The following is a 17,518-nucleotide window of genomic DNA, read 5'->3' as shown; positions in this document are numbered from 1 at the left end:
GGTTCTTCCTTAATTGGCTCGGCCAAGAAGCCACTTGCAAATGCAGAGCCGGGTCAGACAGACTTATGTTGGAACTTGGTCATTTTGCAGTGATTTGATCAGGGAAGGAAATCCTGGCATAACTAGCTCGTTTCTGAGAGAGACACAGTGGTCCTAATTCCTTAAATGATTTTTGGAGTGTTCAGCAAGGCAAACAGGACATAGCATTACACATTTCTAAACAGTCATCCTATTTGCTGTCACTGTGTGACGGCACATATATCAAGCTGAATTTACTTTGGCTCAATCAAAGTATCAAAGGATTCTAGAGGAGGAGGCCAAGTAGGCCATGGCAACGGCTTCATTAGCAAGTTCAGGTAGCTGCTCGTGTGTGATTGAATCCTGTCTCAGGATAGATATAGATTAAATATGAAATCAGGTCTACAGGCCTAGGTTAACGCCAGCCCCCTCGGAGTAACTACATGGAATATGAGAAGGGGGCAAAGCCAATGCCCATTTCTATACATGAAGCTGTTACAAGAAGGGAGACGGCGTCTGTTGAGACATTGCCTTAGTTGCTATGTCAGTCAAGTCTTGTCAGGAGGCAGTGACCACAGAGTCATTTGTACAGGAAAGGTTTGATATGAAGAACTGTTAACTATTTAGAGGAATTACCATATGGAAATAACAGAAAATGCCTAAGTCTAGCCTCCAGTTGAGGGCGAATGCCTGTTATGGATTGAATTGTGTCTTCCCAGTATGCATATGTTGAAGCCCCAGCCCCCTCGGTGTGACTGTATTTGGAGATAGGACCTCTATGGAGGCCAGCAAGTTTACTTTTTATCTTATTATTATTTTATTTATTTCATTTTATCTAGACAGAGTTTTGCTCTGTTGCCCAGGCTGGAATGCAATGGAGCGATCTTGGCTCACTGCAACCCCCGCCTCCTGGGTTCAAATGATTCTCCTGCCTCAGCCTCCCATGTAGCTGGGATGACAGGTGTGTGCCACCACACCTGGTTATTTATTTTTATTTTTTATTTTTTAGTAGGAACGGGGTTTCACCATGTTGGCCAAGCTGGTCTTGAACTCCTGACCTCAGGTGATCCACCCACCTCGGCCTCCCAAAGTGCTGGGATTACAGGCATAAGTCACTGTGCCCGGCCAGGGGCAGTTAGTTTCAATGGATTCATAGGGGCGGGGCCCTAATCCAGTGTGACTGGTGTGCTATCCTTATAGGAAGGGGAGCTTAGGACACAGAACACATGCACAGGAGGAAGGCCCTGGGAGAACACAGAGAGAAGGAAGCCATCTGCAAGTCAGGGAGAAAGCTGTTCCCAGAAACTGAATTTTCTGGCACCTTGTTCATGGGTTTTTGGCCTCCAGAACCATGAGAAAATAAATGTACGTTGTTGAAGCCACCTGGTCTGTGGGATATTGCTATGGCAGCTCAAGCCAACTAAGAGAGTTTCCACGGAAAGAACAAACAGGAAAAGTGAGTGTCCCCTACCGCGCCATGACTGGGAACGCCCAGGAGAGGAGGTGTGCAGCCCACTGAACATGAAGGAGTTTACTAGGTTACTCTGGGTCACAGCTGGACCATATTTGATGGCCAAGGCTGGTGGTGATCAGAGAACAGCCAGTGACATTCACCGGGGACTGCTTGGAAGGGTGAATTACTGTTGCAGTTCTCAAGAAATTGGCTGGGGCATCTGTATAACTTACTGGGAAGGCACCATGGGCATCCCCTGGGAAACCACCAGTAGGGGCATCTGTGGAATGTATGAAGCCACTAAACAGTTCCACTGAAGCCACTAACAACAATTCTACTGAAGCCACTAAAAACAGTTCCACTGAAGCCACTAACAGTTCCACTGAAGCCACTAATGGTTCCACTGATGCCAAATGCAGAGAGCTCCACAGGCATTCTGTGCACCAGCTCAGCACCACAGAGCAAGGAAAAGAAAAGCATAGGTAAACCAGAAGCCCCTTTCTCCTCAGTGTCCTTCCAGCACCCTCCATGGCATCCTGCCAGCTGTCAAGGGAGAAAGGCTCTGGTATTACCAGCAGACAATCACGGGTGGATGAAGAGCCAAGAAGCAATACATTGATAACAGGCACACCTTTGGTCAATCTCATGAACAGGTCATTTTCTTACTTACATTCAGGTAGCATGTTCCAGATTCTGGACAGACTATTTCATCATACACATAGATGCACCTGTTCCTTCAGTGGACTGCCCTGACGCACTGGGTGTATCAGAATGCAAGCTCTGCCATTCCCCAAATTAAGTGGATGCTCTCCAGCTCTGCCCACAGCCATGCAGGAGGATCTACACTAGATAATCCCAGGAGTATTTATTCTGTCTCTCAACCTTCTGGAAAATTTTCTCAGCCTTGATCTACCTTCTGCTTCACTAGAGATTTGATCTGGAAATTTATAACTGAAATATTTTCATAGTTTTCCAAGGCCCTAACATCATTTTATATAAATGCATGTGTGTGCGCACACGCACACACACACACACACAGACACACCCCTTTTAAATTTAGCTTTTCCTTTCCTGCTCAATAATCCAAATGATTTGGGACACAAGAAAAGCTCCAGTGCAAAGCACCTCTGCTTTGTTTTTAATTTTTATTTTTATTTCAATAGTTTTTGGGGTACAAGTGCTTTTTGGTGTCAGGGATAAGTTCTTCAGTGGTGATGTCTGAGATTTTAGTGCACTTGTCACCCAAGCAGTGTACACTATGCCTGCCCTATGTAGTCTTTTATCCCTCATCCCCCTCTGAATCTTCCCCCCACCTCAGAATCTTCAAAGTCCATTATATCATTCTCATGTTTCTTCATCCTCATAGCTTAGCTTCCACTTATAAGTCAAAACATAAGATGTTTGGTTTTCCATTCCTGAGTTACTTCACTTAGAATAATGACCTCCAGCTCCATCCGAGTAGCTGCAAAAGACATTATTTCATTCCTTTTTTATGGCTGAGTAGTATTCCATGGCATATATATGCCACATTTTCTTCAACCATTCATTGATTGATGGGCACTAAGGCTGGTTCCATATTTTTGCAATGTAAAGTCCCTCTTTACATTTTCTTCCTTGGTGATTGTTCACAGGTATTGGTCACCAGCCCATCTCAAGTTCTATCATTGCTGAAAGTCTGTCTTGGTAGATAACCTTCAGTTTATCTACCAGGTTATATATATATTGGGGGCCTCAGAGTGACACGTATCTCTTCTTTGACAGTGTCTCTTAAGGCCATCCTTTCTTTCCAAACTTTTGATGACTATGTCAGAAATAAAATATTCTTAATAATCGTCTTAGTCATAAAAGTAAGAAACATTGGTTCCTATCACCGTGTCTCTTACCTCTGTTTGCCACCATTCATGAGATACAAACATAATTGACGTTTTAAGTTAATTTTGTTAATTAACATGTTGCGAATGCTACTTTCCTTTTATATTTTTGTGATTAATTTAGTCTTTGGTGGTTAAAAACAGAGGAAAAACAGATAGATGGAACACACTAAATCTGCCAAGGTATCAATTTCCTCTTATTAGCTAATGCCTTGCAGAAAAATATAAGAGATTAATTTGTGAAGGGCATTTTTCAAGAGTGTCTTGGATCCTTTCATGGACATTTTATGGTTTTGTTCTATGGTTAAAGATTTAATACATTTTACAGTTCAAATTTCGAATTGGTTTTGTATACAAAGTTTCCCCAAATGCCTGCATTTTACGCTAAGGACTCAGCATGAAACAGTGCTGTTGAAACTCTTTTAAAATGTCTGAAAAACACTGTTAGCATTGGCTCTCATCTACTCATCAAGCAGATGTGGATGCACACTGCACTCTTTGAGCTGGGTTCTTCCAGGGTCTTGTTAAAGCTGTATGAGGGCCATCTGAAGCCCAAAGGGGAAAAAGGCCTTATGTAAAGCTTGGTACCATCTATAAATGGACAGAAAACAGAAGGGTTTGAAACTGTGCTCAACAACAGGCTTAAAAGTGAGGGTGCTACTGCACTACTGCAGAGAAAGGAACATTTACCAGGTTGCCTTTGATGAGACCAGGATATTTGTAAAGCCATTTTTACTGCAAAAGCACCTGACCCAATAAAGAACCGCAGTTCATAGTAAATACTTAGGCCCCATTCTGAGAGTGTCAGCATTTCTGTTGACTTAAAAATATATTTACCCTATGAGTTCCTCCCAGAGGACCCATGACATCTAGCTGGTAGCAGAAATCTACACAGTAAAGGCAGCATCCAAGGCAACAGTAGTTGTGCAATATCATCTCTCGAACTCTCAAATAAAGTAGAAGACAAGAATACTTGTTCTGTTCATTTTAATGCTCTCGCTCTGGACTTTCTATTAAGGCTAAGCCTCTGAGCAGTGCTATGTGTTTTGAACCTTGTTTTCCATTAGCAGCCATAAAAATAATTATCTAGAAACATCAAATATTTGCAATGCCTTGACCTGTCAAGCAACAGCATGAAATGGAACAAAGGCTGTTAAATCTTTTCAAAGCCCTTGGACAGAAGGTTGCTTTCTACTCTTGCTGCGTGTGTGTTAAATATAAATGAATTGTGGTTTATTTTCACTCATGCTGTTTATTTACATACATGTTCCTCAAGCCAGCTACCTGATCAAGTGCTCTTGTATGAGCCTCAATTCAGAGTCTACAAAGCTGGTTAGTACTAGGAAAACTGTCAAGTCAGTCATTCCAGTGTGAATGATAGCTTTCTGAAATCCAGGTGTTTGCAGATTGTTAGCCAAGCTCTGCTGCTAGTTGATTTACTTTTTCCTGATACCCATAGATTTAGCAAAAATGTTTTTGCTGCAGTTGGGAAATGTTTACCCACATACTTGTGTCATCAAATTATGTAAATTTGAAACCTTGAAAAAATATCTTTGAAAGCATCATTAATTTCCTAGCTTGAGTGTAAGAGGAGAATTGGACCATTCTGAATGATTCTGTTTCAATAATGTAGGATATTTATTTTTGTGTTGAGTCGGAGTTTATAGAGTTATTTTTTATTTATTTATTTTATTTATTTATTTCTTTTTGAGATAGAGTCTCACTCTGTCACCCAGGCTGGAGTGCAGTGGTACAGTCTCTGCTCACTGCAACCTCCGCCTCCCGGGTTCAAGCAATTCTCCTACCTCAGCCTCCCGAGTAGCTAGGATTACAGGCACGTGCCACCGCACATGGCTAATTTTTTGTATTTTTTAGTAGAGACGGGGTTTCACCGTGTTAGCCAATACAGTCTCCATTTCCTGACCTTGTGCTCCACCCGCCTCTGCCTCCCAAAGTGCTGGGATTACAGGCGTGAACCACTGCGCCCAACCTATAAAGCTATTTTACTTTTCATATGTAATATACTGCTGACAGTTCAACCATGAAGATTAAATGGCACAGCCTGATCGGTGTTATGCAATAGAGTCCCCACTGCCTATTCTGTATGGTACAGATCATTTCAAGTCTAGAAAATTCATACAGGAACAAAAAGAATTGTGCATCAACAAATTGTTTCCCATGATAAGTACAGAGCAAAAATAATAATTACATATAGAGGTGTGACTACTTGAAGCAATCCAGAAATAGAATACTACTGCATGAAAATGCAGTCTATTATATGTGCTCTCATATTCGTGATCCGTATTGTATCCCTGTAGATTTTTCAACTTCATTCATTAGAAGGAAAACATTGTATTATACTTTTTAGCTCAGCTCTCACATAAGGTTGCAAGATATATCCATTACTAAGGAAGTTCTATGCTATATTTTAGTAGTTCAGAGGTACCTAAGATATGGTTTATCTCCCCAAGGAACTAAGACTAGCTTCATATTTGTGCAAATATGGGTTTTCTCCTGCCTTCTTCAGTAATACCCTTGGGGCTAAGCATAAGTACTTAAAAAGACTGTCAAATGTAACTGAAAAGCAAGTGTAGCATATATAATTAAAACATAACGTAAAACAATTGTCCCTGCACCAAATCTTTCTACAGGGAACTTGATGTACTTCTTGTTCTGCTTGCACAATTGTTAACTTATTAAAACAAGGTGGACGAGTTTATCTGAACATAGCTGAATCATTGTTAAAAAGCTAACTGTCTTGTCCATGAGAAGTTTCTGTAGTGTGTAAGTTTCCTTGGTTCCTTCATCATTAACAATTCTCTGGATAATTCAGACTCATGAAGCATTTTGGTTCTAGTATGGATAGTTATGTAGCCATCATTTGAATCTGTGATGAAGTAGGGAAAGGGCACAGGATCAATTCAACTTAATTCAGTTCACCTATTCAGAGGAATCACTGGCTTAGTACCAGTATTTCTGACATTCCCATTTTATTCCCCAACTAAAATAAAACTTAGGCAATAATATTAACAACAGCACATTAGCAGGCACTATTAAAAACAAAAACAAAAACAAAAAAACTCAACTTACAAATGGGAGAGCTTCAGTAATAGCATTTTTTTAACTACCTGTAACTGGGAAGAGGGTGGATCACAGGGGAACTACTTCACATTACCACTTAACTAAATAATTAAAGCACCTAAGATAGAAATAATGTCATATGTTTGGTGCAAAAAAAAAAGACAGTGAGGAAAAGCTACGTATCTTTGAAAAAACATTTTATCTGTACGGAATAGAGTCAATTTGAGTAAGAAAAAAATGGTATGTCAAAGCACAAATACCTTCAGAAATTAATGATTTATGGATCTGGAAAAGACATAGCTCAAATTTCCCCTCTGTCATAAAGATTATGTTTATTACCAGGTGTAAATGATTTCTATTTTTGAGGTTCTGATATTTTTGATACATCTTATGTTATAGCTGTTTATGAATGTCTGCTTATTTTGATGAGGCCTTTTTAAAATATTAAGTTTCACTTATTCAGTCACTTAGCACATAATTTTTGAAGGACAACTTTATACACAGTGCTAGACATATGGCGGAAAATGAAGATGGTTCATTATGGCTCCTGCCCTTAGTAACTGTTTAAATCATTTTTTGGAGAGTATCTTTTGTTTACTCCCCTGAAAACACAGCATAAATAGATACTGGTAAACTCCAAAGGATAAAAGTAATAAATGGGCATACCTATTTTTATATAAATATTACTGTCTTTGTCCATTTGGGTTCCTATAACGAAATGCCTGAAACTGGGCAATGAATAAAGAACATAAATTTATTTCTTCACAGTTCTAGAAGCTGGAAAGTCCAAAATGAGGATGCCAACAGGTTTAGTGTCTTGTGGGGGCTGCTCTCTGCTTCCAAGGTGGCACCTAGAAAGCCACCTTGGAAGGTATCCTCCAAAGTTGGAAGGGACAGAGGGCAAAATGGTGTCCTCCTAACCTGGACAGGACAGATGGCAAAAGGAGCTGAACTCACTCCTGCAAGCCCTTTCAAAAGGGTACTACTCCCACCTCTACTCACCTCCTAAAGGCCCCACCTCATAAAATTGTTACACTGGGGATTAAATTTCAACATGAACTTTGGAGGGGGCACAAGCATTGAAACCATAGCCATTACTCTCTGTGTATGTCTCTCCACTCACCTTACCACTCCTAAGAAGTCTAGGGTTGGGGCCAGCACCTGTCCCAGAAAGGTGCCCAGGTTTTCTCCCGAATTACTCATTCTGGATTTCTGTTCTTATTACCCAACCTTTTCAACATTTGCATCATATTTGGGCATTTGATATTTGCCTTTATTATATATATTGTCATGGGTGGCTGTTCACAAAATAATTCTCTCTTTATTCTAATTTAATTCTACAAGTTCTCTTCATTGCATTATTAGAGATTCAGTTAAGATACAATTTCTCTGCCAGTTCATCTTGGTAACTCAACAGGTAAAGCAAACCCCAGGTCATTCTGTTGGAAGAGAATGTATTAACCTGTGAACTTGAACAGCTTTTGTTTTTCTTGCTGGGAAGGAAAGTCAAATATCCTTCATTATTATATTCCATCTGCACCCATCTCTCTGCCTCGTACACAACAAAATTTGAAATCTTGACTTTGTGTTCTAATTTAAATTTCATAGTTCCAGAATTTCCATATTTATAGCATACTATATGTTTCTTACACTTCAAATAATTTTGTAAATGAGAAATTGATTGTATAAATCTGCATTATTTGCATGTTATTTAACCGCCGTGCCTCAACTCTAGCCATCTCTAATGGGAAATCATTTTGCATTCCTCCTTTATGGGGCAGTTTTTTAAGGTTAGAGTTAATAAATTTAAAATTGTTATAATATCATCTGATACATTCTAAGCATTTAAAATGTTAGTTACACTATATTATTGTTACTAATTTTTAATTAAATACCCCTTTAAGGGATAAAACAACTCAACAAGAAAAAGAAAATAACCCCATTAAAAACTGGGCAAAGGACATGAATGGATATTTATCAAAAGAAGAAATATAAGCGGCCAACGAACACGTGAAAAATGCACAGTATCAGTAATCATCAGACAAATGCAAATTAAAAGCACAATTAGATACTATCACATCAGTTAGAATGACTATTATTAAAAAGTCAAAAGACAACAGATGTTGGTGGGGATGCAGAGAAAAGGGAAGGCTTACATATTGTTGGTGGAAATTTAAATTAGTTTAACCTCTATGGAAGACACTATGGAGATCTCTCAAAGGATAAAAAATAGGATTGCCATTTGACTCAGCAATTCCACGACTGAGCATATACACAAAGAAAAATAAATCACTACATAAAAAAGATGCCTGTTCTCACATGTTCATTGCTTTACTGTTCACAATAACAAAGCCATGGAACCAACCTAAGTTTCCATCAATAGTTGACTGGATAAAGAAACTGTGGTCTATATAAACCAAATAATACTATTCAGCCATAAAAAAGAATGAAGTTTTGTCCTTTGCGGCATCATAAATGAAGTTGGAGGCCATTATTCTAAGTGAACTAACTCTGAAACAGAGAATTAAATAACCCATGTTCTCACTTATAAGTGGGAGGTAAGCAATGGACACAAAGAGACATAAAAATGGAAATAATAGACACTGGGGACTCCAAAAGAGTTGGGAAGTGGGTTAGGATTGAAAAATTACATATGGGGTACAGTGTTCACAATTTGGGTAACAGTTATACTAGAAGCCCAATTCCAATCAGTACACAATATATCCACATAAGAAACATGCATCTATACTCTCTGAATCCAAAATAAAATAAAATTGAAAAAAAAAGATAAAACAGGATAAGTTTGTTAAATTGAAAAAAAAATAGTTCATAAATTCATAAGTTAAATTAGTAATGAACTTTTAATTACTATTATTCACTTTCTCTATTTTTACCTTATGTCTAAGTATAATGCTTTATTGATTCTTTCTCCAAATATTTATTTAATGGTTATTTTACACCAGTTACTTTCTAGACACTAGGTAAAAATAAAAATAAGGCCAGGTAAAATCTCTGGCTTCATGGAGCTTACGTTCTTGATTTTGAAAGAAACAAGTGGATAAAAAGAATGATTTTACTTGTTCAAACATGATGTTTTAGCAAGAGCAAAGTAAATAACAAAAAAAAAAAAAAAAAGAAGGAAAGAAACACATTTTAAGGGTAAACAATGTCATCTACCTTTTGGATAGGACCCATGCAAACATAACCAGAGGTCACTCCCACTATGCTTATTGCTTACTTTAGAAAAAGAAAAACAACAACAACAAACAAAACCTGGCTCATTTTACCTGCTGAATCTGTGGTTTTCAAGCAGTTGTCTTTTACCAGCAACATCAACATCACCTGGAAACTTGGTAGAAATGCAAATTCTAGGGCCCCACCACAGACCTGCTGAATTCGAAACACTGGTGTTGGGACTTAGCAATCTGTGTTTACAAGAGCCCTTCAGGTGATTTGGATGAAGTAGTAAGGGGCACAGTCAGGGGAGTGAGGCAAGGTGGAGAACGTCAGCTTACCAAAATGAAAATCAGCTGGCGTGACTGATGCTCGCAATTACTATTTCTATATAGAGACACAGTTTGCAAAGTCATACAATTTTATACTAGTCAACTTTTACAACAGTTGCTATATGAATTTATTAGTCTGTTCTCATACTGCTATAAAGACATACTGGAGACTTGGTAATTTATAAAGCAAAGAGATTAGTTGACTCACGGTTCCATATGGCTGGGGAGACCTCAGGAAACTTACAATCATGGTGGAGGGTGAGAGAGAAGCAAAGGCACATCTTAATGGCAGCAGGTGAGACAGAGTGTGAGTGAGCACAGGAAAAACTACCATTTATTATATAAAACCATCAGATCTCATAGGGACTCACTCACTATTATGAGAACAGCATGGGGGAACTACCCCCATAATCCAATCACTTCCCACCTGGTTCCTCCCTTAACACCTGGGGATTACAATTTAAGATGAGATCTGGGTGGGGACTTAAGGTTAAACCATAGCAGTTATGAAATATGTTTATTTTAAAGATAGAAAAACTGAGAACTTTATATGTTAATTAAGTGAGAGAGTAAGGAAGGAACACAGGTATCCTGGCTGACTCTCCTATTATTCTTTCCATTAAAACACAAACTGTGGAAGGTTATTACCTATATGATCAAGCCCTCTAATGAGGTTTCCTTGCAAATCTCTAAGCTAACTGCAGTGGATTGAACATTTGTGTTCTCCCAAATTGATATGTTGAAATTCTAATACCCAAGGTGATAGTATTAAGAGGTGGGACTTTTAAGAGGTCATTAAACCAGGAGGGTAGAATTCCCATGAATGGGATTAGTGCCCTTATGGAAAGAAACCCAGGAGCTCTTATACCCTCTTTCTACCATGTGAGGATACAAGAAGACAGCCATCTGCAACCCAGAAGAAGGCCCTCATCACAGCCTGACCGTGTGGGCAGCCTGATCTCAGACTTGCAGCCTCCAGAGCTGGGAGAAATAAATTTCTGTTGTTTAGAAGCTACCCAGTTTATAGCACTTTGTTATATCAGCCAGAACTAAGATACTAACTACACTCTAAGCCCAAATATGATTTTCTTTGTTTCTTTTTGTTGTTGTTTCTCTTTGAAGAACACTGAGATTCAAAGAAAAAAAAAGGAATTGAAAGTGAATCTAAAATTTAATTCAAAATAGAAAAGTAATATGCAAAACGTTTCCCAAAATTGCTGTGTCATGTTATAGTTGGCATCACTCTTTCCTTAAGACAATTGTAACATATAAGAAAGAAGTACATGGCATCCCCAGGAGGCTTATCTAGTAGATCGGGGCTCTTATTGGTACACCCCATGGAACATGGCATAAGCTTCATGGTGTTTTATGATCCAGGCTCAAAAGTCACATGAGGCCACTTCTGTCCCATTCCGTGGGACACTTGTGGCATACTCTATTGGTCAAAGCAGTCCAAGCCTGCCTTGATTTAAAGGGAAAGAAAACTGTCTTTATGTCTTGATGGCAGGAGTACCAAAGCTTGTGTAGTGATGTCTTCACTGACCTCAAGCTGCCATAGTCCAATTTTTGAGCACAAATTATTTCCATTTCTCCCTTTTGCAAAACATACTCACTCTCCACGAAGATCCTCAAAGGTCTTATTCCATTCCAAGCTCAGGCCCAAGGTCCAAGATATTTTAATCTGCATCAGATCCAGGTGGGGCTCAGCCCTTCTGGTTCAATGGCTCAGGTATGTCTTCTCTTGGCTTAAAGGCCTATTAACCAAAAAGACAAGTTATTTGCTTTCCATATACCCAACACAAAATGGAGGGCTAGGCATGCTTTTATATGACAGCAATATCCAAGTCAATTCAAAGAGAGGGAACAGGCCATACATGGCAGTCCCTGGCCTGTAGCAATATTAAACCTAGCAGGACACTGGTCAATTATCTCCGTTTAGGGCCCCATATTGCACCCAGGGTAGAACCCTGTGACTGCAGGGTCTGTGTTCTAATCCTTTGTTTCACCCTCTGAGACATGCTTTCTTTCTCATAATAACCCATGTTCCCAGCTGCAGTTTTTTCAGCCTGCTTCCTGCTCATAAAAATTTAGAGGTCCCGATATTCATTTCAGTGGGGCTTTTCTCTGTCCCTTTTAATCTAACCTGGTAAAATTGCTAAAACTTTATAGATTTCTTATGCAACAATAATCCACTCCATTAGAAAAAGCCACACCCACACATTTATTTTGGGTATGTCCTTCTCTACCTTCACTATTTCTGATGTGTTTTTAGCACAGTATCCTTCAGATTTTTAGAATCTCTGTTGTTTACCAGAGAGGGCCTGCCAGACACAGCTGTCATACATTTACAAGGCCTCTGGCTTCCGGAAAGTATCTTCGTGGAACGGCCTTGGATCTTTGTAAAATCTGAATAAAGGCTTGGATAGTCATAGCCATGGATTAATTTTAACCTTTGCCCCAGGCTGTTTCCAGGCTTTAAGTTCAGTTTGCTAACTGGAAAGACTGCCGTGGGCACTTTAAAATGTCCTGCAAATTCTATTGGAAAACTACAAAATGTGTTATTTTCTTCTCCATTGGCACTGGTCATTGACAATGCGCAGAAGCTAGATAGCATTTTCAGTATTCTGCCTGGAAGTCCCCTTAACTAGACTCCAAGTCTATTCAGTACATTCAGTATTTTCCACATTACCAGAGGTGACAGTTTTAATGTCTCGCTCAAAATTTCAGAGAAAGTAAATTTGCCCTGGAACTACAATGAAGATTACTGTGAGACCATCACCCCGGTGTCTGAGCCCCTCAGTGAACTCCAGCACTTGTTTTCTTGGCTATTCAATCAGGTGTCACTGTCAGGCATCCTTAAAGATGGAAATTAGATAGTAGAGATTTAAGTAATCACTGCATTTCTAATTGGACTGAAGATGGTCTTTAACTTTTGCTTGAATCCAGAATCATAACATATATTGGCCCTTTCGTTGGTTATCTGGTTAAGAAGGTGTATCTCAGAATGGCTGTGGAATCTATCCTGCATGTGTGTACCTTTGCACAAGCTGATTGTGGAACAGACCATGGCTCTTTGCCTTTGCTTTCCAGTTTAGTTTCTTTGTTTTCTTTGTTTTCTTTTCTTTTCTTTTCTTTTTTTTTGAAACAGAGTCTTGCTGTGTCATCCAGGCTGGAGTGTTGGCCAGGCTGGTCTCGAACTCCTGAGTTCAAGTGATCTGTCTGCCTCAGCAGTGGCGCCATCTTGGCTCACTGCAACCTGTGCCTCCCAGGTTCAAGAGATTCTGATGCCTCAGCATCCCAGGTAGCTGGGATTACAGGCACACACCACCATACCAGGCTAATTTTTCTATTTTTAGTAGAGACAGGGTTTCACCATGTTGGCCAGGCTGTTCTCAAAATCCTGAACTCAAGTGATCCATCTGCCTCTACCTTCCAAAGTGCTGGGCATGAACCACTTCACCCAGCTCAGTTTAGTTTAAATTATAACTTAATTTTTTTCTTTGCCTTGCGGTTTAGTTACAATTATAACTACTATAGATTTAACCAACTTTTAATCTTTTTAAGCCATGCTGGAGACTTATAAAAATACTTTTTGAAAAATTGCTTCTGTATTTTAACTAACACAAACACTGTCGCAATATTCTTATAATCAGTCTCACGTCACCTGCCTCAGGTTGTCGGCCTCATTTTTAATGCTACTTTTAAACAAAAGGTATTTGATTTCTGTTCCTCTTGGTTACCCTTTGCATAATCCCTAATTTAAAACTGCCAGTTCCTTATGTTCATCACTTAAAAAGAAACACATTATCAGGTAAGAAACTCACTCACTATAAAAGTGCAGAAACACTTTTTGCTTCATTCTTATTACAGTGGCATGTATATCTGATTAGTCTCCAGTACTGGTTTTTATAAAGCTCCATGAGAAATGGCACATTTAAAAAAAATTATCCAAGATATTAAACAATATGGATAACAAATTTCTTACTGTCCAAATGTAAGTGTGAACCTACTTTACCTGAAAGATGACAGACTATACTTTAGCAGGTTAGTAGGTGGCCATACAGTAGTAGCATGAATGGGGAGTCATTTTTAGAACACTCGTTTTTGCACATAAACATGGTGCGGGCCTAGGACAAAATGCATACTTTGTAGGAAAATTAAGCATTGGAAAGCACAAATCTTTGTAGCAGCCTGTTAACCTGTTTGCCTGACTTCATTCTTAAACCTTACCAACCCACTGATGTTGGTGTGAACCTTGTTATGCAAATCAGATCATGCCATTCTCCTGGTAAAAATATGCTAACCCGCTCACTTTACTCAGGAGAAAGTCTTTAACTGCTTATTAGTACTCTTGAGATCTGTATCATTTACTGCCCAAGCCCCTCTACTGACACTTCTATTTTTAACTACCCTGCCTTTTACTCCCCACCACTTGTAGCCCTGCCCATGAAAGCAAAAGTGACCTATTTTCAGTATTGTTCAAACAGTTGCATGTCTCCCTTTGGGACTTTGCGTATGCTATTCTTTCTGCCTGGAACCTTCCTCCAACCTACCCTACTTTCAATCACGTTCATGCAATCAGGAGGATTGCTTGAGCCCTGGAGGTGGAGGCTTCGGTGAGATATGATTGCACCAAGGCACTCCAGTCTGAGTGAGACAGTGAGATCCTGTCTTAAAAAAAAAAAAAAAAAAAAAAGTGTCATTACCTCACATCATATCTAAAAATTAACTCAAAACTGGTCAAAGATCTAAATGTAAATTTTAATGACCTTGGCGTAGGCAATGATTTTTTAGCAATGAACATCAAAAGCACAAAAAGCAATGAAAGAAAAATATTCAGGCATGACTTCATCAAAGTTTAAACTTTTTATCCTTCAAAAGACACAATCAGTAAAGTAAAAGGCCACACAGAATGGAAGAAATGTACAAATCCTTTATTAGATAAGGGACTAGAGTCCAGAACATATTGAGAACTTCCACAACTCAAAGATAAAATGAAAATATAATTTAAAAATTAAAATTTAAAAACGAACAAAGGACCTGAGTAGACATATCTCCAAAGACGATATACAAGTAGCTAATACACAAAAGAAAAGATGATTACCACTATGAGTTATTAGGAAATACACATCAAAACAGCATAACTGAAATTTAAAACCTATTGAGAAACAGATCCCTAGATACCCATCTTCCCAGCCCCTGCGAACCACCATTATTTTCTCTGCTTCTATGAATTTGACAATTTTAAATACTTCATATAAGCAAAGCATGCAATGTTGTCCTTCTGTGATGGGTTTATTTACTTAGGATAATGTTCTCCAGGTTGATCCATGTTGTAACAAATGGCAGTGTTTTCTTCTTTTCAAAGCCTGAATACTATTCCATTACATGTCTGTATATATCACATTTTGTTTATTCATCTGTTAATGATATTTGGGTTGTTTCCATATCTTGGCTATTGTGAACAATGCTGCAATGAACACAGAAGTACAGACATCTCTTCAAGATCCTAATGTTCATTCTTTGAGTATATACCCAGAGGTGGAATTCCCGGATCATACAGTAGTTCTGTTTTTAATTTTGAGGAACTTTCAGACTGTTTCCCATGATGGCTGAAACATTTTACATGCTTACCCACAGTGTACAACAAGAGTTCCAATTTCTTGCTAATGCTTGTTATCTTTTGGTTTTTATTTTTTTTTATTTTTGATAGCAGTCATCCTAACAGCTGTGAGGTAATATCTCATTTTTCATTCTTGTTTTAATTTACATTTCCATCATTATCAGTGATGTTGAGCACTTTTCCATACGCCTGTTGGTCATTCGTGCGTCTTCCTTGGAGAAATGTCTATTCAGGTCCTTTGCTGTTTTGTAATCAAATTAGTTTTGTTTTCTTTTTTTTTTCTAATGAGTTTTAGGAGTTTCTTAAGAGAGTCAATTTAATGTTATGTGAATTATACTTCAATCGTTAAAAATTAAAAATGACTTCATAATCTTTTTTTTTTTTTCTTATAAACAGGAGGTGGTAGTGGGATTCAGAGGCTGTTTGGTCTCATGTAGAATAAATTTTAAAAATTAAGTGCAGTAATAATGCTTTCAGCTTTCTCTACTAAATTTACTTGACCCTTCTTTATTAAAAATTAAGTACTAAACGTGTTTAGGGCCATAAGAAAAGATAAATAGGAAGTGCCCTGAATAAAGGCACTCAGCTGAAGTGGCAACTGGGAGCTCAAACCCAAGCCATTGCCCATTTCCAAGCCCCACATGCTTGGATTTGCCAAAAGTAAGAGGTGCTGCTTTATAATTTGCACAAAGGTGCTATGTGATCTAGCATTAAAATTGACATAAATCATGCAGGAGAAAGACAGAAAGAGATAGATGCTCTTCTGATATCATTTTAATTTTCATTTTTAATGCAAAGAGACCTATTATGTCACACTTAATGGCAAATAAGAGCAGGAGACTCTCTAAATAATAATATGTATTCAGGAGTAGGCATTTCGATGGTAATAAATATGCCATAGTAAACTATGTGCATAGTGAGGGAGTTAAAGGAAGAAAAAGGCTTTTAACAAAAAAACAAGAAGGGTTACATAACTGCTTTAAATCAATTATCCTTGGCTACAAATGCCAAGAACAAGGGTAGCATCAGTCCAAAGCTGGACAGGCAGTTCCTGGGCAGATGTCCTCATAGAATTATGCGTGTGTGTGTGTGTGTGTGTGTACACACATTACTGTTAACTTTAGTTAACAGTAAGACAAATTTGTTTGTAAAATAAGCTAAGTTTTATCAAATTTTGCCTGATCATTTACACAAGTGCAGAAAGAATAGTGATTTGACTACGTAGGAGTCTCAGGTTTAACAACCTCTTGAGGCAAAAAAGCCAAACCAAGGCAGGCTTTAAACTTTGCCACTAGTGCCTATGAGCAATTTAAATATGGCATTCCCATTAAAATGTAAGTGATACAGGAATGTTTTCAATTTTATCTTATTATAAAAAAAGCAGACTCTTATCAAACTTATTCAAAAACTATACTGTCAAAAATATAACGATACAGTTTCCAAATTTCGAAGGGATTAACTTAGGAGAAAAAATAAATGTTTTTATATTTGTTTACAAAAGCATACTTTCCCAAATTCTTGTAAACATTAAATAGTTACTTTATTTTTGTTTAATTTTACTTAATTTAAGTCCTGGGATACATGTGCAGAATGTGCAGGTTTGTTATATAGGTATACATGTGCCATGGTGGTTTGCTGCACCTGTCAACCTGTCATCTAGGTTTTAAGCCCTGCATGTATTAGGTATTTGTCCTAATGCTCTCCCTTCCCTTCCCCCCACCTGCCACCCCCTGACAAGCCCCAGTGTGTGTTGTTCCCCTCCCTATGTCCATGTGTTCTCATTGTTCAACTCCCACTTATGAGTGAGAACATGTGGTGTTTGGTTTTCTGTTTCTGTGTTACTTTGCTGAGGACGATGGTTTCCAGTTTCATCCATGTCCCTGCAAAAGACATGAATTCATTCTTTTTAATGGCTTTATAGTATTCTATGGTGTATATATTCCACATTTTCTCTATCCAGTCTATC

At 38.4% G+C, this 17,518-nt stretch overlaps 1 long non-coding RNA gene across 3 annotated transcripts in view; it reads right to left on the bottom strand.

The window, feature by feature from the left end:
* LOC105494334 (uncharacterized) overlaps positions 1-17,518 on the bottom strand; it is a 636,433-nt gene that overhangs the window by 354,778 nt on the left and 264,137 nt on the right. For all 3 annotated transcript variants that reach the window (XR_011608282.1, XR_011608284.1, XR_011608283.1), the window contains one exon: positions 11,543-11,683. This is a non-coding gene — a long non-coding RNA (uncharacterized lncRNA). The remainder of the gene's footprint in view (positions 1-11,542; positions 11,684-17,518) is intronic.

This window comes from Macaca nemestrina, chromosome 9 (assembly GCF_043159975.1).
Source record: "Macaca nemestrina isolate mMacNem1 chromosome 9, mMacNem.hap1, whole genome shotgun sequence".
Lineage (NCBI taxonomy): Eukaryota > Metazoa > Chordata > Mammalia > Primates > Cercopithecidae > Macaca > Macaca nemestrina.
This window is presented reverse-complemented; position numbering and strand designations above follow the sequence as displayed.